Source organism: Heloderma suspectum, chromosome 2 (assembly GCF_057233095.1).
Source record: "Heloderma suspectum isolate Gila_16-S chromosome 2, 16-S_ref, whole genome shotgun sequence".
In the NCBI taxonomy this organism is placed as follows: Eukaryota; Metazoa; Chordata; class Lepidosauria; order Squamata; family Helodermatidae; genus Heloderma; species Heloderma suspectum.
The window spans coordinates 47,678,851-47,699,819 of NC_139459.1; positions in this window are offsets into that span (position 1 = coordinate 47,678,851).

A 20,969-nucleotide genomic window follows, 5' to 3' on the forward strand; every position below is an offset into this window, starting at 1 on the left:
TCCTTGGCTCGTCCGCTTCCAGAATTTCCCAGCACTAGGAAGGGAAACCTCCCAACACTGGCAGCCCTGCTTGACTTCTCCTAGGAAAGTTTGCTGGCAATCCGGGCTGTCTGCGAGTCACACTTTCTGGCCTGGCAGCCTTCCCCCTTAATCCTAAATGTGTGGAGGAGCTATTTTCAGGTGCAAGGGAGGGAAGCAAAGCGCTCTTCACATGCTCAAAGGCACTGCCTTCTTAACTATCATAGAATCATAGAATAGTAGGGTTGGAAGGGGCCTACAAGGCCATCGAGTCCAACCCCCTGCTCAATGCAGGAATCCAAGTCAGAGCATCCCTGACAGATGGCTGTCCAGCCTCGTCTTGAAGGCCTCCAGTGTGGGAGAGCCCACCACCTCCCTAGCTAGTTGGTTCCATTGTTGTATTGCTCTTACAGTCAGGACGTTTTTCCTGTTCAGCTGGAATCTGGCTTCCTGTAACTTGAGCCCATTATTCCGTGTCCTGCACTCTGGGATGATCGAGAAGAGATCCTGGCCTTCCTCTCTGGGACAACCTTTCAAGTACTTGAAGAGCGCTATCATATCTCCCCTCAGTCTTCTCTTCTCAGGGCTAAACATGCCCAGTTCTTTCAGTCTCCCTTCATAGGGCTTTGTTTCCAGTCCCCTGATCATCTTTGTTGCCCTCCTCTGAACCTTCTCCAGCTTGTCTGCATCCTTCTTAAAGTGCGGTGCCCAGAACTGGACACAGTACTCCAGATGAGGTCTAACCAGTGCTGAGTAGAAGGGAACTAGTACTTCCCGGGATTTGGAAGCTATGCTTCTATTAATGCAGCCCAAAATAGCATTTGCCTTTTTTGCAGCCACATCACATCGTTGGCTCATATTCAGCTTGTGATCGACAACAATTCCAAGATTCTTCTCGCTTGTAGTGTTGTTGAGCCACATATCCCCCATCTTGTAACTGTGCATTTGGTTTCTTTTTCCTAGGTGCAGAACTTGGCATTTATCCCTATTAAATGTCATTCCGTTGTTTTCTGCCCAGCGCTCCAGGCCATCAAGATCACTTTGAATTTTGTTTCTGTCTTCCAAGGTATTAGCTATCCCGCCCAATTTTGTGTCATCTGCACATTTGATCTGCATTCCCTGCACCTCCTCCTCCAAGTCATTAATAAAAATGTTGAAGAGCACTGGGCCCAGGACTGAGCCCTGCGGTACCCCACTCGTTACCTCTCCCCAGTTTGAGAAGGTCCCATTGATAAGCACTCTTTGAGTCCAATTCTGTAGCCAACTGTGGATCCACCGGATCGTTGTTTCATCTAGCACACCTTGAGCTAGTTTGCTCATCAGGATATCATGGGACACTTTGTCGAAAGCTTTGCTGAAGTCAAGGTATATGATGTCTATAGCATTCCCATGGTCCACAAGGGAGGTTACTTGATCAAAAATTGAGATCAGATTCATCTGGCAGGACTTGTTTTTGACAAATCCATGTTGGCTTTGAGTAATCACTGCATTGTTTTCAAGGTGCTTCCAGATGGATTGCTTTATCATCTGCTCCAGAATTTTCCCAGGGATTGCTATCAATCACTCTGTCTTGGAACTGAAATCAGGTCTGGGGCTAAGCCTTGATTCAAATTAAGTTTGATTTTCAGGGGCAGAGGAAGTACAAAGAAAGCTTTTCTCTAACCTAGTATCTAATGCAGAGCAAACATTTCTATGCACTGCAGACTAGCCTTGCTGTTAGCTGACTGTCTGGCCCCTTTCCCCCCCTTTTTTCTCATCTTAGTTTCCCATGACGAAATTCATCTATGGATTTCCTACTTCTTGTCAATATACATGAAAATAATTATCCAAGCATTTTTTCCATAGTAGATATACTATAGTATTTATGGATAATAAATAATCATTGTCTTAAACAGCATGACACTTGTCCAGTCTCATGTTCTTCCGAAACATTTGCAATTCCTGTGTGGATTAATAAACCTGCTATAGTAATCATCAAAAGAACAGGTATACAAGTCTTTGTAGATCCCTTCCACCTACCCTCTTTTCCTAAGTTACTTATCCCTTATAACACTTTCCTGATAGAATAGAAAAGTAGCATGAAATGTATGGATTCTTTTGATAAGAGAGTAAAAATTAGAAATGGCCCAATACTCATGCCACTTCTATTCTGTTCCAAAATAACACAAAGTGCCCATTTTTAATTCTGGTTGCAGGAACGCCAGGTATTATGCTACTGCAAGTAACATAATTAAATCCAGTGCAAGAAGGGACACAGGAATGTTGCTATTGATGACATTTTTAAAAAATTACTGTGAGAAACATTCATACCTAGCACAAATGAAGACCCACATATCGTCCTTGGAATTAGACAGATACCATTTTCACAAGAGAGGCTTACATTTTGTTTATTGATTTATTGCTTTCCTAGCATCTAAAGTGAATGCAAACCATACACTGAATAGAATGTGCATTGGGTGTTTTTGTTTTTATAAAAAGGCTCTTGTCCCATTTTGGTTTTGCACTTGCATTCACAAACCCCAGCCTAAAAGGTATACTTAGCATCACATCAGGTAACATAGTTAAGGGTCTGTAATTTATTTATTTATCAGATATTATTCTGAACTCAAATTAAAGGAATAGGTTCTGGAGCCAGGAAGCTGATGGCTCAAAAAAAGGGGGAGATAAAGTGGAATTTATAGACAGACATTTCTGTGGGCATCTCTTTGCTGAGGCCAGTGTTCTCTCAAAACATGTCATTGTGGAATAACATCTGTAAGGATTAGTTTCAGTTTCCACAATTGTCACTCTCATTTTCTCCACTAAAATGCTACAGAGGAGTATGCTTGCTACTGTGGCATGCTTTCTGTACAGGCCTCAAAGCAGCCCTCCCATGACATTTTAGCCATTGTTTGTGCTAAACAAATTTGCAGGTTCCATGGGTGATATGAACATAAGAACATAAGAAGAGCTGTGCTGGATCAGACCAAGGGTCCATCTAGTCCAGCATTCTGTTCATGCAGTGGCCAACGAGCTATTGACCAAGGCACCACCAGCCAAACACGAGTGCAACAACACCCTCCCACCCATGTTCCCCAGCAACTGGTGTACAAAGGCATATTGCCTCTGGTAGTGGAGGTAGCATTTACCCATTAGGACTAGTAGCCATTGATAGCCTCCTCCACCAGGAATGTATCTAACCCCCATTTAAAGCCATCTAAATTGGTGGCCATTACTACATGTTGTGCCGGCAACAATCATGCAAAGATCCTGTCTGCAGCCTTGCTTATATCTGCTAGGGTTTATAAAAAGAATCATTGTTGTGCAGCAAATGAATATTCAAATCCCAAGAAATGTAAAAGAAGAGCTTTTGACAAAAGCAAGCACTGCAGGTCTCCTCCAGCTGAGTACCTCATAACAGCCTATACTGCCAAAGACTAACCTCTGTGAAGGCAAACCAGCTCTACAGCTGAGTTGATGTGCCATCAAGGGTAGGCATGGTTGGGCACCTGCTGAGGGCCCACACCCCAGAAGGCGCCCACTGACAAGAGCCCCTGGAGTTGCTCGTCCTCTTCACCATGGCAACCTCCTTGTTCACCTGCCTCTCCCTCTAGCCCGAACAATGGTGAGGAGGAGGAGGAGGAGCAGATGCCTCTGCCTGCTTCCTCACTGGCTCTCTGCCTGTCAAACATGCAAGCAGCACCAATGATAAGAAAGAGAACGAGGAGCAACAGCAGCTGCTGACCAGGGCAGTGAGATGGTAGACTCACTGAGGGAGGGGCACCCTGAGGGTGTGTTGCCCAAGAGCCCTCAAAAACCTGGAGCTGGCAAAGGGAGGAAAGCGCCCATTTGGGCAAACAGAACATGACCTCATAGAACAATACCAACATCTCTGAAAGGAATAAAGGATTTTGCATGTGTGTTTCTCTTCAGGGCCAGCTCTACCATTAGGTAAAATGAAGTTGGCCATCTCCATTAGCAGCTTTGGGACACCCTTAAAAGACAGTAAATTGCCCATGTTTCAGTGTATATAGCTCATTGCTCACTGTCTGCCTGTCAAGCAAGCACTAGCAATGATGAGAAGGAGGAGGAGAGGGAGGAGCAAGAGCAGCTGGTGACAATGCTGGTGAGAAAGTAGATTCACTGAGGGAGGGGGCCCCTTGAGGTGTGTTGCCCACGGGCCCTCAAAAACCTGGATCCAGCACTCCTTGTGCCACTGACAGTAAGATCCCAAAGCTTCCTCTCACAGCACTTGGAAGAGTGAACCCTAAGGACAGAGACTGGAAATTGCTTTTTGTTATTTTAGCATTGCACTTTCCTTAACTTCACTTCACCTCAACCCATTATATATTTTCTTAATATTTTTCCTGCTTTTTCATCATGAATTGCATTCTAAAACCATGCACAGAGGACAACATCTTGGGCTCTTAGTACTTAGTAGTTGAACTAAGTATGGGGGGCCAGCAAATCCAATAGCTTCTGGGTGTCAGAGAGCATTTGCTCCTTCAACCTGGAAAACCAAGGCAGGGTGGCTGCAAATACTCCAAGAGGAGCTACCTAGAGGAGTGTGATAAGCATCCCAATGGCTTGGTACATGCAAGTTGGGCATATTAGGATTGCTTTCAGGACACAGATGGGCTTCTTAGGTGGGTTCCAAAGGGCCTTGGCACAGTATCGATGGGAACCAGGAGTAAAGTGGAAGAAATTGTGAGATGGAGTATGTCATATCACACAGCAGTGACCTCTAATTGCAAATGTGACCAGCCATTATTCGCTTCATCTCTTTAGCTATAGGGACAATACCAGTTTAGGAGCTGAGAGTTGCATGTGCAGCTTTAAACAATACAGATGAGGAAGATTTTGGAACAAGGAGGTCTTCATGGCTTACGGATATTATTTATTGAATATGAAAGAACTGGAAATAAAATAAAATTAGACAAATTATTTTCTGAACCAAAGAAATGCAAAATGATGCTTACATTTATGAGAAGAAATAGTACTATTATACATTTACAGGCTAGTTCGCAGATGGTAACATTTTTGATGATTAAATATAATGAAGTGTTGTGCTGAACAGTTGAAAGCCTGCTGCCATTGTATTAGCCTCAAGCCATTTGTTACAATTGGAGAAAAAGTATCCATACTGAACAACCTACAACAAAGCCTGTTTTTCTCTTCCATTCTTTGCCTCCATTCCCAGTTTGGCATAAAGCCCACAGATTCACAGTGTAAAAATCACAAAGAAAAGAAGAAAAACCCAGAAAAACATTGCAAAAATGCCTTTGTTGGGGCAAGTTTGCACCCCAGAAATAAAATAACAAATAGCATAAAAATCATACACCTTGCAGTAATGTCCCTCACCAAAGACTCCTGAGCAAACGTAGCAGTCATGAAATAAGAGGAGAGATCCTCTATGGATCAGTAACCAATTAAAGAACAGAAAAGCCGAGAGTAGGAATAAATAGTAAATTCTCCCAATTGAGGGATTACATTCCAATTCCAAAGAAGGGCAATGCCAAAGAGTGTTCAAACTACCACACAATTGCACTCATTTCACATGCCAGCAAGGTGATGCTCAAAATCATACAAGCTAGGCTTCAGCAGTATGCAAACCGAGAACTACCGGAAGTACAAGCTGGGTTTCGAAGAGGCAGAGGAACTAGAGATCAAATCGCCAACATTCGCTGCATCATGGAGAAAGCAAGAGAATTCCAGAAAAATGTCTATTTCTGCTTCATTGACTATGCTAAAGCCTTTGATTGTGTGGATCACAACAAACTGTGGCAAATTCTTAAAGAGATGGGAGTACCAGACCACCTTACCTGTCTCCTGAGAAACCTGTACGAGGGTCAAGAAGCAACAGTAAGAACCAGACATGGAACAACTGATTGGTTCAAAATTAGGAAAGGAGTACGAGAAGGCTTCATATTGTCACCCTGCTTATTTAACTTATATGCAGAGTACATCATGAGAAATGCCGGGTTGGATGAATCACAGGTTGGAATTAAGATTGCTGGGAGAATTATCAACAACCTCCGATATGCAGACGATACCACCCTAATGGCAGAAAGCAAAGAGGATCTAAAGAGCCTCTTGTTGAGGGTGAAAGAGGAGAGTGCAAAAGCTGGTTTGAAACTCAACATTAAAACAACGAAGATCATGGCATCTGGCCCCATCACTTCCTGGCATATAGAAGGGGAAGAAATGGAAGCGGTGACAGATTTTACTTTCTTGGGCTCCAAGATCACCACAGATGGTGACTGTTAAAAGACGCTTGCTCCTTGGGAGGAAAGCTATGGCAAACCTAGACAGCATAGTAAGAAGCAGAGACATCACCTTGCCGACAAAGGTCTGTCTAATCAAAGCTATGGTTTTCCCAGTATGTATGGCTGTGAGAGCTGGACTATAAGGAAGGCTGAGCTCTGAAGAATTGATGCTTTCGAACTGTGGTGCTGGAGAAGACTCTTACGAGTCCCCTGGACTGCAAGGAGGTCAAATCAGTCCATCCTAAAGGAAATCAACCCTGACTGCTCATTGGAAGGACAGATACTGAAGCTGAAGCTCCAATATTTTGGCCACCTAATGTGAAGAGAAAACTCTCTGGAAAAGACCCTGATGCTGGGAAAGACTGAAGGCAAAAGGAGAAGGGGACGGCAGAGGATGAGATGGCTAGATAGCATCACCAATGCAATGAATATGAACTTGAGCATGCTCCGGGAGAGAGCGCAGGACAGGAAGGCCTGGCGTGCTATGGTCCATGGGGTCACGAAGAGTCGGACACGACTGAACAACTGAACAACAACAAAATAGTGGGGTCCCACAGGGATCTGTACTGGGGCCAATGCTTTTCAACGTGTTCATAAATGATCTGGAATTAGGAGTGAGCAGTGAAGCGGCCAAGGTTCTTTCCAGACTGGGAGAATGGGCATCTAAATGGCAAATGATGTTCAATGTAAGCAAATGTAAAGTGATATACACTGGGGCAAAAAAATCCCAACTTCAAGTATAGCCTGATGGCATCTCAGCTAGCAGTGGCCAGCCAGCAAAGAGATCTTGGGGTTGTGGTGGAGAGCTTGATGAACATGTCAACCCAGTGTGTGGCTGCTGTAAAAAAAAAAAAGGCAAACTCCATGTTAGGCATAATTAGAATTGAGAATAAAACTTCCAATATCATAATGCCTTTATACAAATCTATGGTGCAACCACACTTAGAATACTGTGTACAGTTCAGGTCACTGCATCAAAAAAAAGATAGTGTAGTGGTGGAAAAAGTGCAGAAAAGGGCAACTAAAATGATCAAGGGGCTGGAGCATCTCCCTATGAGGGAAGGTTACAACAGTTGGGATTGTTTAACTTGGAAAAAAGGTGAGTAAGGGGAGACAAGATAGAGGTGTGCAAAATTATGCATGGTTTGGAGAATGTGGATAGGAGACAATTTTCTCCCTTTCTCATAATACTAGAACCTGGGGTCATCCCAAGAAGCTGATTGGTGGGAGATTCAGGCCAGATAAAAGGAAGTATTTCTTCACACAGCACATAATTAAACTATGAAATTCGCTGCCACAGGATGTGGTGATGGCCACCAGTTTGGATAGCTTTAAAAGGGGGTTTGACAAATTCCTGGAGGAGAAGGCTATCCGTGGCCACTAGTCCTGATGGCTCTATGCTACCTCCAGTATCAGAGGCAGTATGCCTATGTACACCAGTTGCTGGGGAACATGGGTGGGAGGGATACTGCTGTACTCATGTCCTGCTTGTAGGTTTCCTGTCAACAGCTTGAATGTCCACTGTGTGAACAGAATGCTGGACTAGATGGGCCCTTGGTCTGATCCAGCATGGCTCTTCATATGTTCTTTATGCTCATATGGAGAAACTTGGCAAGTCTTGATGGAAAATGGTGCAGCACCATCAAAAAATCTTCTAGTACTTCAGACTAGGGATGGGCAAACATGCAATGTTCAAGCTCATTGAGGTTTTCTGAATTCCTCCTTGAAGCTTGTTTCATCTTGTTCATGTTCCTGAATATGAGCATCGGGGGGGGGGGGGGGCTGGATAAAATTTGCATTTTTAAAAGTGCACACCCAAAATGTGCACCTTCCCTCTCATAGGCTAACACATGAAAATGCAGATTTCGGATGCAAATGCAAGTTTGGGAAATGTCAAAAAAAAACAAAACCCTGAGAATTGCACTTCTGCTTGCATTCGCATTTGGGGTTGTGGAAGGGATATGTTCACAGGTTTTGCAAACAGGAACGAAAACTTCAGACCAATGGCTTTTTCACAAGTGACAGTTAAATCAGTTTGGCATTTCCAGCATCAGTCAGGAAGGAAAAAAACATGGGGTTATGAAACAGCCATGAATTTATGCTAAAAAAAAAAAACCCAACAAAAACTCTGATGTGTATGGTAGGGTTACAGTGCAGGTAGGAAGAGTCACTCTACCCTGAACATCTCTGTGGTGCAAGGCCTTTTTATTTTTGTCTGCCAAGGCACAGAGGGGTGACCACATTCAATCTGATACTAGAAAACCAGTTTCAACTGCATTAGGACTTGGAGCCCTTGGGCAACACCTACACTGATTAGGAAGCACATTCAATTAAAAAATGATGGGTCTGTACTGTTTTCTGTCGCACTTGCTATCACACAAGTGGTACATTCCAGGCTAAAAGGCATGCTGATTAGCACTTGTGAACATTCCCTAAGGACTTCTTGGCCTTTTCCTTTCTTTCGGTGTCGAAAGCATGATGGTCCTCTGTACGTAACATGCAATCCAGACCATTAGCACTTTAGAATATGGACAGCTGGCAGAACAGCAAACTCATGAAATTCTGCGGAGTAGCTCTTGAGAGTCAAAAGAAAAGAGTGATTTCTGCCAGCCACCCTATTTCTCCTGTTGGGTTGTGGTTCCTGTGAGTAGGCACTTCACAACATTATTTGGTGCTTTTGAGTACACAAAATCAAGAGCCAGTCATGAAAAATGTAATGGGTTGCCAATACTTTTCACAGTTGCTGCTTCTGTTCCTTTAAACAGCAACCTGGCATGCAGAAACTAAGCGGGTGACTTTTTCCTTGCATTGAGATAGAATGCAATGCGCCACAGAATTGAATACATTTGCTGTTATGTAAGTCGTATTGTTTTGCCCATGCCCTTTCCCAAGCAGCAGTTAGTTAAAGGAAGCCTTTACAATACATGAGCAGTTTCCTTTGTAGGCAAATACACTGGAATCTTATGGCAACTCTGCCAGGCCAGTCAAAAATAGGTCCTAGCCTGGTTGGTGGCTGTGACTCCAGGCATGCTTTGAGCTGGCTTGAAGGAAGAGCATACAAATTCCACATTAACATCTGTCAAGATCACAAGACTAGGGAGAAAACAAACAAACACATATCCTCCTTAGTGCAATCTGTGAGCCACAAATGTTCTCTGGTAAAGGCAGGTCCTCTTCCCCTTGAGACACGCACGCACTGAAAAGCAGAAAGCCTGCTTTGTAGACTCCATAGCCTGCACTGGTCTCACAATGGTCCATGTCAGCCATGTGGATGGGCAGGAGAAAAGCCAAAGCTATTCCACAGAGCCATGTCAATTTCATTGGTCTCACAGTGCTTAAAAATTGATCAATATTTTCCAGTTTTATTTTGCAAGCCATGTTTTTCAGAAACACAAGTAGAAACAAAAACAACGTCATCACAGTAAACTATGGCCCTTCGTGCTAGCCATATCCTTAGGCAAAATGAATAAGGTGTCACTTATCACTTGTTAAGATATTCTTGTTAGCACTTTTTGGGAGGCTCATTTGTTAATATTACACTGTATAATCTAATAAAACACACTAACATTGCTGCAGGCAACTAAATAATCTAGTTTTCCCCTGCCATCCCCTCCCCCCAGCCACCCCCCCCCCACACTTTATTGAGACCTCGTCTACACTAGGAAATTGCCCATCAGTAACTCACTACTGTATTAGCTGGTGGTGCAGCTCTTCTTGAGGTATGAAAACATTGTTTTTTGTATGGTAAATTCCTGCTGTAGCTCCCCATATGTGGCAGGGCATCCCTTACAGTAGCATTCACCAACCTGATGCCCTCCAGATGTGTTGGGACTAGGGATGTATGGATTTTGTTAAATCCGTTCCATCTGTGTTTTGTGGATCATCAGGCGTCTTTCATTCTGTCTTCTGCTCTTTGACGGAATCAGATTTTTTTTTTTACCAGAATTTAATTCTACTTGCCAAATGCAGATCAGTGCTAATGTACAATTGTGCAAATGTGCTATTCTGCATTAGCTAATCCAGACTGGTTAATGAGAGTTAGTGCAAATCTCCCACAAAAGTGAAAAAAATGGTCCACAAATCCACAGGATCCGTGTGACTTGGAAAAAGCCACTCCACTCCAGGATCTGCTGGTCAGATTCATAGAAATCCAAACACATTAGAATCCATTGTGGATTTATTTGACATCCCTAGTTGTGACCACAACTCCCATAATACCCAATGGTCATGCTGCTGGGAATTAGGGGAGTTGCAGTCCCAACCCACTTAGACAGCACCAAGTTTGGGAAAGTGGCCTTACAGGATTGGTTAGTTCCCTTTACAAGAGAGAAACGACTTTGTTTTGTCAGTCAGTCAATGTTATTACGTGTTAGCATGGGTTCTTTCAATTTTACCAGAAGAGAGACAGTTATGCACACCACAAAAAGACTGAACAAGCCAATAAAATTAATCATTCACATGCACAGCTCACAGCAATGGTTCTTAGGACCTTTGCTGCTCTAATCTTTTAAGGAGCCAAAGCAAATAAAGCAACCTCCTTGGTTACAGAGAGATCCATATCTACAAGTAGCTTACACATTTGCTCAGCCAAAGTTCTAATAGACATTCCTCCCAAGAAAGGTGCAAGAAATCTTTTTTTCTGGGACCAGCATACAATTCACAACAGAATATGTAATGAATAAAATCCTCTATTTGTGGGGCCCCGAATATAAAAAGACATTGAAATATGGGAATATTTGCATGCCTCCCAACTATTTATTTGAGCTTTTCTATCCATCTTTTTGGCACTATAGAGAACTCATTATTTAGTTTTACAAAACACTATTAACCTCTTTATTTATATGTGGACAGATTGACTGGGTGCTGTAGGGGTTTTTGTTAGTAGACATGTTTGGGAAGGCAGACTTTAGGCAGAGGCAACCCAGCAGTTTGGCTTTGGGTGGCCAAGGCTCTTCATCCTGGCCACACAGATGTCAGACAACCCCCAGGGTTCCTCCCAATTTTGGTTCAGTGCATGCAGCTGCCAGATGATCCCCGCCCACCTCTCCAGCATCAACGTTGGGAGGACGGGTCGTACCATGCTTGCCATGGTGAGTGTGGCCAACAGATTTCTTGAAGACTATCTATATCATTCACTGCATTAATAATTACTGGGGTGGTCCTAATAAAGGTATTGCCCAACTGTGGATTTTGGATTCCCCCCCCCCATTAATCAGTTAATAGGTTAAAAGGCAGGTGGCTAATCACCTAAAAGTTCTAACCTAAAAATAGGTTGACAGCCCTACTAAAAAGGAATACATTACACCAATAGCACACTTTCAGTGCCTCTCCTCCCCCTTTCCTTTGTGTTATTTGGTCATCTATACGGTGTTAGCAACATCAAGGTGACCTTTTCACCACTTCAGTTCGAAAGAGGGCGAGTTACAGATAAACGACCCCTTGTCAAATATAAACCCCGGGGCTATTAAAGCCATGTTGATTTGTTTTCGTTGGAGATTAAGCTGAAGATTTGGGGAAATTTTCATGGCACCTACAATAAATTCTCAGAAGCTTACTGTAGGCAGCATTATAAGGTTTTACCTCAAACAGGAGATCTCAATTGTTACAAGAGGATGGGGAAACATATATTTGAATTATACAAATCTTGACACAAAACTCAGTTATCCCTAGGGCTGTGCACCGCTTTTGTACAAAGCCTGAAAAACGAGGTGAAGCAGGCTGATTTGGAGGTGCCTCATTGTGATAAAAAGCAGATCAGACCAGCACCGTGATGCCCTGAAGCGAAGCAGCTACTCCACAAAGTGCCTTGTCCACTGCTGTCTCCAAAATGTATCAACTTCTGAAAGATCACACAGAAGGGCAGGAGGACGAGGAGGGAGGGGAGAAGGCAAGAGGATGTGGAGGCACCAAATGTATCAATTTGGGAGAGATCTGGCCACCAGGAATGGTGGGGGAAGGGGAGAGGAGAGGGAGGAGGAGGAAGAGGAAGAGGAGGAGGAGAAGGGAGTGAGCTTTGCTGTGAATCAGCCTCCATTTGCTCATTGTGAGAGAGGTGGTGTTACTGGAGAGGAGAGGACTGTCTGAACATTATTTGGCTAGAGCAGTGGTCTCCAAAGTGGGGTGCATCCAAAGGGGGGAGCAAGATGATCTATTGGGGTGCGCAAGCCACATGATAATTGAGCAGCCTCCCACTGTCCTGACAAGCTGCCATTGTGTGCAATGATAGTGATGGTGGTGGTGGTGGGGGGGGCAGCAGCAGGATGCGACGGGAGCTGAAAGGGAAGCTCCACGGCATTCCTCTCTCTGCTCCAGTCCTAGCCTGCCTCTGCTGTGGCCACTGGGAGTAACTGCCCCAGTCTCTCTGCCAGGTATGGCAGAGGGAGCCTTAACCCTTTCCACTCTCCTTTGGCAGAACAAAGCTGAGAAGAAAGCACGTGCTATGGGGACTGGGTAAAACGAAGCTCCATAAAATCAAAAAGGGATCCTCATGATTTCATATGATTTTTAAGGAGGACACCCACAAAACCACTATCCAATCACAGAGCACATCTGCCTCCATGGACTGAACCAGAAAAATTACAGATCTGCCACTCGTGGGTGCAGCCACAGTACAAAAACATGGATCCTTGTCAAGGATCCTCTTGATTTCATATGATTTTTGCAGAGCAAATCCCCCAGACCACCATCCAATCACAGAGCATGTCCGAATCCCGCTTCAGCTTCGTAGGCTGAGGCGGGTTGCCCCCCGCAATCAGCCCAAGCTGAATTGGGCCCACCTCAGAAGCCCTGAAGTGGCTCTAGAGTCTCCAACATGATGCCCATGGGCACCAACATGCCCACACAGACACCTCTCTTGGTGCTTGCCAGGGTCCCTACCCCTCCTGGGTTTTATTTTATTTCTTAAGGGTTTTCTTGAGTAAAACATTAAAAAAGGGAATCTGGCTTGCTGCAAAGCAAAGTGCTGCCCTCCAGCAACATCTTTATTTAGGTTCAGAAGAGTGGTTTTCTGTTTTGGAGCTCAGAGCTCACCTCTGTCTTGTACTTAGGTTCTTTTAGTCCCACCACCTTGCATCCTGGGAAATTAGTGTTTTGTGTCTGATTATGCCCACTATGGCAGCCATTTTATGAATGGGCATGCTTCTCCCTTGGCAGCCATCTTGTGAGAGTCCCCATGGCACTCTCTCAAAATTCCAGATGTGCCCACCTACTCAAAATGTGGGGACCCTTGCAGTAGCTTTCCCCCAGCATTTGGTTTGGTCCTTCTATCAGTTTGCTTTGCTGTTCAGTGGTGCAGCTGTGGAATTTTAACCCCTGGACTTAATGGTCTTATTGGGGGTCCTTTAGATGGACTTGTGTATTGCTTCAGTTGTGAAGCGCACAACCAGCATTTCTCTTCTTCCCACCACCACTATTCCATGCTTCACAACTGCTTTGACGTGCCTGATATCTTAGAACAAAACCAGGGCAACAAAAAACTGTTTGCCAGCCCTGATGTTAAAATAAAGAAATACTCTGAGCATGTGCATCTTCACATTTTAAGCTCATTTAAAGCACAGCCCATCATAACTATAGCAACAAAATGGAGTCTGCTTCTGATGCTTTCACCACCTGCTGCTCTTAAGGTTGTCATTTGGGCTCCCCTGCTGGGTTGCGGGGGCCTGGACTTCAGCCCCAAGATCCAGTCCTAGTTGCACCAACGCCTGTGTTTGGCTCAATTTGTCAGTACACAAACTTTCTGTGGTCCTTTTAGCTTTCTGTGCTAAAGCACAGGAATGTAAGAGTTGTCGTGCTCGTTGTCACACCCATGTGTGTCAGTCTTACTCCGCTTCCCAGCTGTGGCCAACCAGTAGCCCCAGGAAAATTCATGAGCATGTCTCTATGCTGTGCCCTGAGCTATGCTAATTCTACATTTTCAGCAACTTGTATTAGTTGTTATTTCTCACTTCTGAATATACTCTGTAGGCTTTCACACTTGAGTCAGAGAAAACATCATTAAAGCATAGCTGATAATGCTGATAGCCTCCAAAAGGGTTAGGTTTGGGTAATTTGTGCTAAACTGGAAACCTCACAAATTTTTAATATGCCTCCTTTCTGTGCCCTCCATCTGTCGTCGCTCCCTGTGTCTGCGCTGAGCGTCCAGCAAGCCCCCCTCCAGCGCTCTCTCACTGCCAGGGTCACTATCTATCCCAGGAATGCTGGCAGGAGGAATCTCTGCCAGCTGCTGTGCTTGTGAGAGATGAGCGAGCTCCTCTCCCACGGATTGCTGTTCCTCCTCAGAATCAGAACTGCTCTGGGGCTCTATGGGCTCAGTTTCCACCCTGACAGTATGACTAACTTTCTTTAGCTTGAGGCCAATGGGTTGGTTTGTGTCCCATTTCCCCCTGCAGGTGTTGAGGCTGGGCTGGGGTCTGGGGAGTCAGTAGCTGAAGGTACACCAGAGGGGCAGGCCACGCTGGAGTCCACAAACAGTCCTCGTCAGATCTGAAGTAGCAAATAGCAAAGCCAGCAGCATAAGCAAAAGGGGTTATACAGAGAGAGAAATTAAATCCAGGCCAAGGTCACTTACTGAGCAGGCTCCAAGTTCTGGTTATATATGGATTTTCACGAAATCGCTTTGGTCTGACAGGGGCACACAAAGCAAGAGAGCGGAGTATACACTACCTAAAAAGTAGGGCTGTGCATGGACCCTCCAATCCAACTCGGAAGCTACTTTGGGGCTTCCAAGCAGGCCCAATTAGGCTTGGGCTGATTCGCCCCCCCCCCCGACCCACTGTAGCCTATGACATCTGAATCCCGCTTCCCCCCCACACATGCTGCTCAGCCTCCAGGTCCTTAACTGGGCCCTTGTTCTGTGGGGGAGGGGGCAGCTGCCAGGGGAGCCACTGCCAGCACTGCCGGGGAAGGCACTGCCGGGGAAACTGCTGCCAAACGCAGCCCGCCAACTGCCCGCAGGCACGAGGGCAGGAGTTGCCCTCCAACTGCGCTCTCTCCCTTCCTTGCAAGGAGGGAAAGGTGGCTGGCTGGAGGCCGACTCCTGCCTCTGCTCAAGCCCTCACAGGTTCCTTGCTTGCGAGGAGCGCGTTAAGGCTTGAGTGAGGCCAGTGGCTGAAGCTTGCAATGAGGGCGGGCTGCTGCCACTGCTGCGGCCAGCTCCTAGGCCCTCTGGACACGCTCTGGCAGCCAACTTGTTCCAGGGAATGGGGGGAGCCCTGCGCTGTGGCTGTGCCCATGAATAGCAGGTCCATGATTTTTCTGATTCAGTCTGTGGAGGCAGACACGCTCTGTGATAGATGGTGGTCTGGGAGATTTGCTCTGCAAACATCATATGAAATCAAGAGGATCCCTGCCAAGGATCCATGTTTTTGCACTGTGGCTGTGCCCACGAGTGGCAAATCTGTAATTTTTCTGGTTCAGTCCACGGAGACAGATGTGCTCTGTGATTGGATGGTGGTTTTGTGGGTGTCCCCCTTAAAAATAATATGAAACCATGAGGATCCCTTTGTGATTTCATGGATCCTCACTTTTCCCAGTCCCCATAGCATGTGCTTTCTTCTCAGCTTCATTCTGCCAAAGGTGAGTGGGAAGGGTTAAGGCTTCCTCTGCCATACCTGGCAGAGACCCAGGCAGTTACTCCCAGTGGCTAGGACTGGAGCAGAGAGAGGAATGCCATGGAGCTTCCCTCTCAGCTCTGTCCCATCCTGCTGCTGCCCCCGCTGCCGCCACCATCACCACCATCATTGCACACAATGGGAGCTTGTCAGGGCAGCGGGAGGCTGCTCAGTTATCAGGTGGCTTGCGCACCCCAAATCACCTTGGTCCCCCCCAGGGTGCATGCACCCCACTTTGAAGACCACTGCTCTAGCCAAATAACGTTCAGACAGTCCTCTCCTCTCCAGTAACACCACCTTTCACAACGAGCAAATGGAGGCTGACTCACAGCAAAGCTCCCTCCTTCCTCCATCTCCTCTCCCCTTCCCCCACCCCTCCCCAGTGGCCAGATCTCTCTCAAATTGATACATTTGGCGCTTCTGCACCATCTCTCCTCCCCCCCCCCGCCCCTCCTCGTGACCTTTCAGAAGTTGATACATTTTGGAGACAGCGTGTCTGGGCTGCTCAGAAGGCATAAGAAGAGCTCCGAATATACGAGGTGGATGAGGTACTTCATGGAGGTGCCGCTTTGCTTCAGGGTGCCTCGATGCTGGTCTGACCCACTTTTTATCATGATACAGACACTCCGAATCAGCCCACTTTGCCTCGTTATTTGGGCTTCATATAGAAGCGGTGCACAGCCCTACTAAAAACTAGCTTTCACGGGGCACCAGGCACTTGAAACCCCCATACTTCAGGGTTGGGTGGGCAGAGTAGAACTGAATGTCATCAACCCCATAGGTGCTGCTCAGTGAATGAGAGAGGCTTGTTCCCGCCTCTGTCCACACTCCCCTGCTCAGGGAGGTTTACCAGAAGCACTGAATTAAGCCCCTATAGTTTACTCCACATGTCTTCCCTCTCATCCACCATAGGGATCTGGTGAAAGATTAAAAGATACTGCACTATTCCGACAGGCTACATAATCTGAATGGGTGAGGCAGCTACTGTGCTATTATGAATGCTTGAAACAGTGCTACTGCACTATTATGAATGTGAAAAACAGGCTATGTAATCTGAATGTGTAAAGCAGCTACTGTGTTTTTGTGAATGCTTGAAACAGCGCTATTGTCAATAGGGAAAACAGGCTGCATATGGTGAATGGGTAAAGCAGCTACTGCACTATTGTGAATCCTTGAAACAGTAATATTGTCAAGGGGAAAACAGGCTACATAGTTTGAATGGGTAAAGCAGCTACTGTGCTTTTCTGAATGATTGAAACAGCACTACTGTGCTGTTATGAATGGGAAAAACAAGCTGCATCCTGTGAATGGGTAAAGCGGCTACTGCACTAGGCTACATATTGTGAATTGGAAAACAGCACTACTGCGATATAGTGGAAGGATGAAACAGCGTATACTAGTGCTAAGTGGGAAAGAAAGCCTATGTCCAAAAGCACCCTACTGTCAATGGGGAAAAAGAGGGAATGGGGCGGGGAGGGTTGGCCAGGTCACAGAGGCACGCCCAGGATTTAATGTGGGGGGATGGGGCACAATGCAGCAGAACTGCTCAGGGGCAGTGTTTAAGGAAAAAAGCTGCTTTACCCATTCAGATTATGTACACTGTTTTCCCCAATCACAATAGTGCTGCTTCAATCATTCAGAAAAAAAGCTGTAGCTGCTTTACCCATTCACAGTAGGTAGTCTGTTTTCCCCATTGACAATAGCACAGTAGTTCTGTTTCAAGCATTCACAATAGCATAGTAGCTACTTTACCCATTCAAACTATGTAGTCTGTTTCCCCCTTGCCAATAGTACTGTTTCAAGGATTCACAACAGCACAGTAGCTGCTTTACCCATTCAGATTACGTAGCCTGTTTTTCACATTCATAATAGTGCAGTAGCACTGTTTCAAGCATTCATAATAGCACAGTAGCTGCCTCACCCATTCAGATTATGTAGGTTGTCGGATTAGTGCAGTATCTTTTAATCTTTCACAATATCCCAGTGGTGGAGGGGTGAGGGGAGAGGTATGGGATAAACTATAGGGGCTTAATTCAGGGCTTCCAGTAAACTTCCCTGAGCAGGGGAGCATGGACAGGGGCAGGCAACAAGTCTCTCTCATTCGCTGAGCAGCACCTATGTAGTTGATGATGTTCAGTTCTACTCTGCCCACCCAACCCCAAAGTATGGGGGTTTCAAGTGCTGCATGACCCGTGAAAGCAGGTGTTTAGTCTGCTCTGCTTTTCTTGCTTCATGTGCCCCTGATGGACCAAAGCAATTTCATGAAAATCCGGATATAACCATATAATTTATTATTTAAAAATATTTATAGATCGCTTTATCTGAGATTTCAGAGCAGTTTACAAAAAATAAAACAAAATAAACATCACAATAAATACAAATTAAACATTAAAAAACACTTAAAATCCAAGGTGGTATTATCCAATGTTTAATGATCAGGAAATGCCTAATGGGAAAAAAATACATTTTTAATAGGTGTTGACAGCATTCCAAAAGGTAGGAATACTTGCCTGGTTTCCTATCTAAGGACTGTAGTCATCTTCAATCTAGCAGTATGGATTCTATATCATAAATCTAGTTCAGAATTTGTGATTTTCCCAAAACTCCCTTTCTGGTTTGTGGTCTTGTGGTCAAAACTGGAAGTTCTGCACAAAGTGTTAGATCCAGGATATGCTTTCCATGAGAGGAAGGGCTCCATCTGCGGACAGTCCCTCCACCTGTTTGGGGGGATCCCCCTCCCCCACATACACCACAGCTCACCCCATTTAGGAGGGTCTCCTTACTCTCCTTACTGTCTGTACAACATTTTCAGGGGACTAGAGGGGGTAGGGAAGTCCACTTCTGGCAATGCCATTGACCCAGCTTAAATCTGGATCCAATCCAAGGAAGTCATGATATGAAGGAGCTTCTATGACATTAGGTTTAGATGATGTAACAATGTAACAGCTTGGTTTTATAAATTGGCCCATAGAACTAAAGGAAGGAATCCAGTAGGTGTGATATGATTTCTTTTGTTTACCATAGGGTGGTTGAGAGTCATTTATTGTGTCCATCATTCTAGCAGCCAGTCAGACTTGACAACAGCCAAGGAACTGTCTTGAAGGTCCATCATTGACTAAAGACACTTCTCAGCACAGCTTTCCCTGGTGACTGAATTAATTCTTTCACTGCATTTGATCCCAGCAGTCCACACTGACATGACTCTTCAGCCTCAGGCAGCCCTTCACCTGGCTGGACAATATGGATTTGGTAACGGGCTGGATGAAGGCCAACAAACTGAAGCTGCATTCTGACTCCTCCTACAGAAAGTAGAGGAAGGAACTAGAGGATCCGCTATCCTTGACTTGATCCTAACCAAAAGAGATGACTTAGCGGATCAAGTAGCAGTTAGAGGAACTCTGGGAGAAAGCGACCATGTTATACTTCAGTTCATGGTTCTAAAGGAAGCAAAAGCCGAGAGTAGCCAAATGCGTACCCTGGATTTTAGGAAAACTGATTTTAATAAACTCAGAACAATGATCAGTAAGGTCCTATGGCAAGCGACTCTAACGAGAAAAGGAGTCCAAGATGGGTGGGAGTTTTTAAAGAAAGAAATTCTCAAGGCACAATTACAAACAATTCCAACAAGAAAAATAGGTGGAAAACAACAGAAGAAGCCAATGTGTTTTCACAACAAGCTTAGAGATGACCTGAAAACAAAAAAGGACACATATGGGAAGTGGAAGGAAGGACAAGCAACAAAGGAAGAGTACAGGTAGCACAGAATTGCAGGGATGGCGTCAGGAAGGCTAAAGCTGAGAACAAGCTGAGGTTAGCGAGCGATGCTAAACGCAATGATAAAGCTTTCTTCAGCTATGTACATAGTAAAAGACAGAGGAAAGAAATGGTGGTTCAACCATTCACTGAGGATGGCAAAATGATAACAGATGACAAAGAAAAGGCAGAAATGCTCAATTCCTACTTTGGCTCAGTCGTCTCTCAAAAGAGGGTCTATGAGCCCCCTGGCAAAGGCAAAGTAAAGGCTGAAGGAGCAGCATTGCAGCTTGAGATCAATAGGCATATGGTCAAGGAACATCTAATTACTTTGAATGAGTTCAAATCTCCAGGGGCAGATGAACTGCACCCTAGAGCAATAAAGGAACTGGCAGAAGAACCCTCAGAACCACTGTCTATTATCTTTGAGAAATCATAGAGGACGGGTGACGTGCCAGGTGAATGGAGGAGGGCTAATGTTGTCCCTATCTTCAAAAAGGATAAAAGGGAGGAACCTGGGAACTACAGACCAGTCAGTCTGACATCAATCCCTGGGAAAATTTTGGAGCATTTAAAGCAATCCATCTGTAAGCACCTTGAAAACAATGCAGTGATTACTTGAAGTCAACATGGATTTGTCAAGAACAAATTCTGCCAGACTAATCTGATCTCATTTTTTGATCAGGTAACCTCCCTTGTGGACCGTGGGAATGCTGTGGACATAATATACCTCAACTTCAGCAAAGCTTTCGACAAAGTGCCCCATGATATCCTGATGAGCAAACTAGCTCAAGGTATGCTAGATGAAACAACGATCCGGTGGATCCACAGTTGGCTACAGAATCGGACTCAAAGAGTGCTTATCAATGGGCTCTTCTCAAACTGGGGAGCGGTAATGAGCGGGGTACCACAGGGCTCAGTCCTGGGCCCGGTGCTCTTCGACATTTTTATTAATGACTTGGAGGAAGAGGTGCAGTTAATGCTGATCAAATGTGCAGATGACACAAAATTGGGCGGGATAACTAATACCTTGGAAGACAGAAACAAAATTCAAAGTGATCTTGATAGGCTGGAGTGCTGTGCAGAAGACAACAGAATGACATTTAATAGGGATAAATGCCAAGTTCTGCACCTAGGAAAAAGAAATCAAATGCACAGTTACAACATGGGGAATACTTGGCTCAAAAATACTACAAGTGAGAAGGATCTTGGAATTGTTGTAGCTCACAAGCTGAATATGAGCCAACAATGTGATGCGGCTGCAAAAAAGGCAAATGCTATTTTGGGCTGCATTAATAGAAGTATAGCTTCCAAATCCTGGGAAGTACTAGTTTCCCTCTACTCA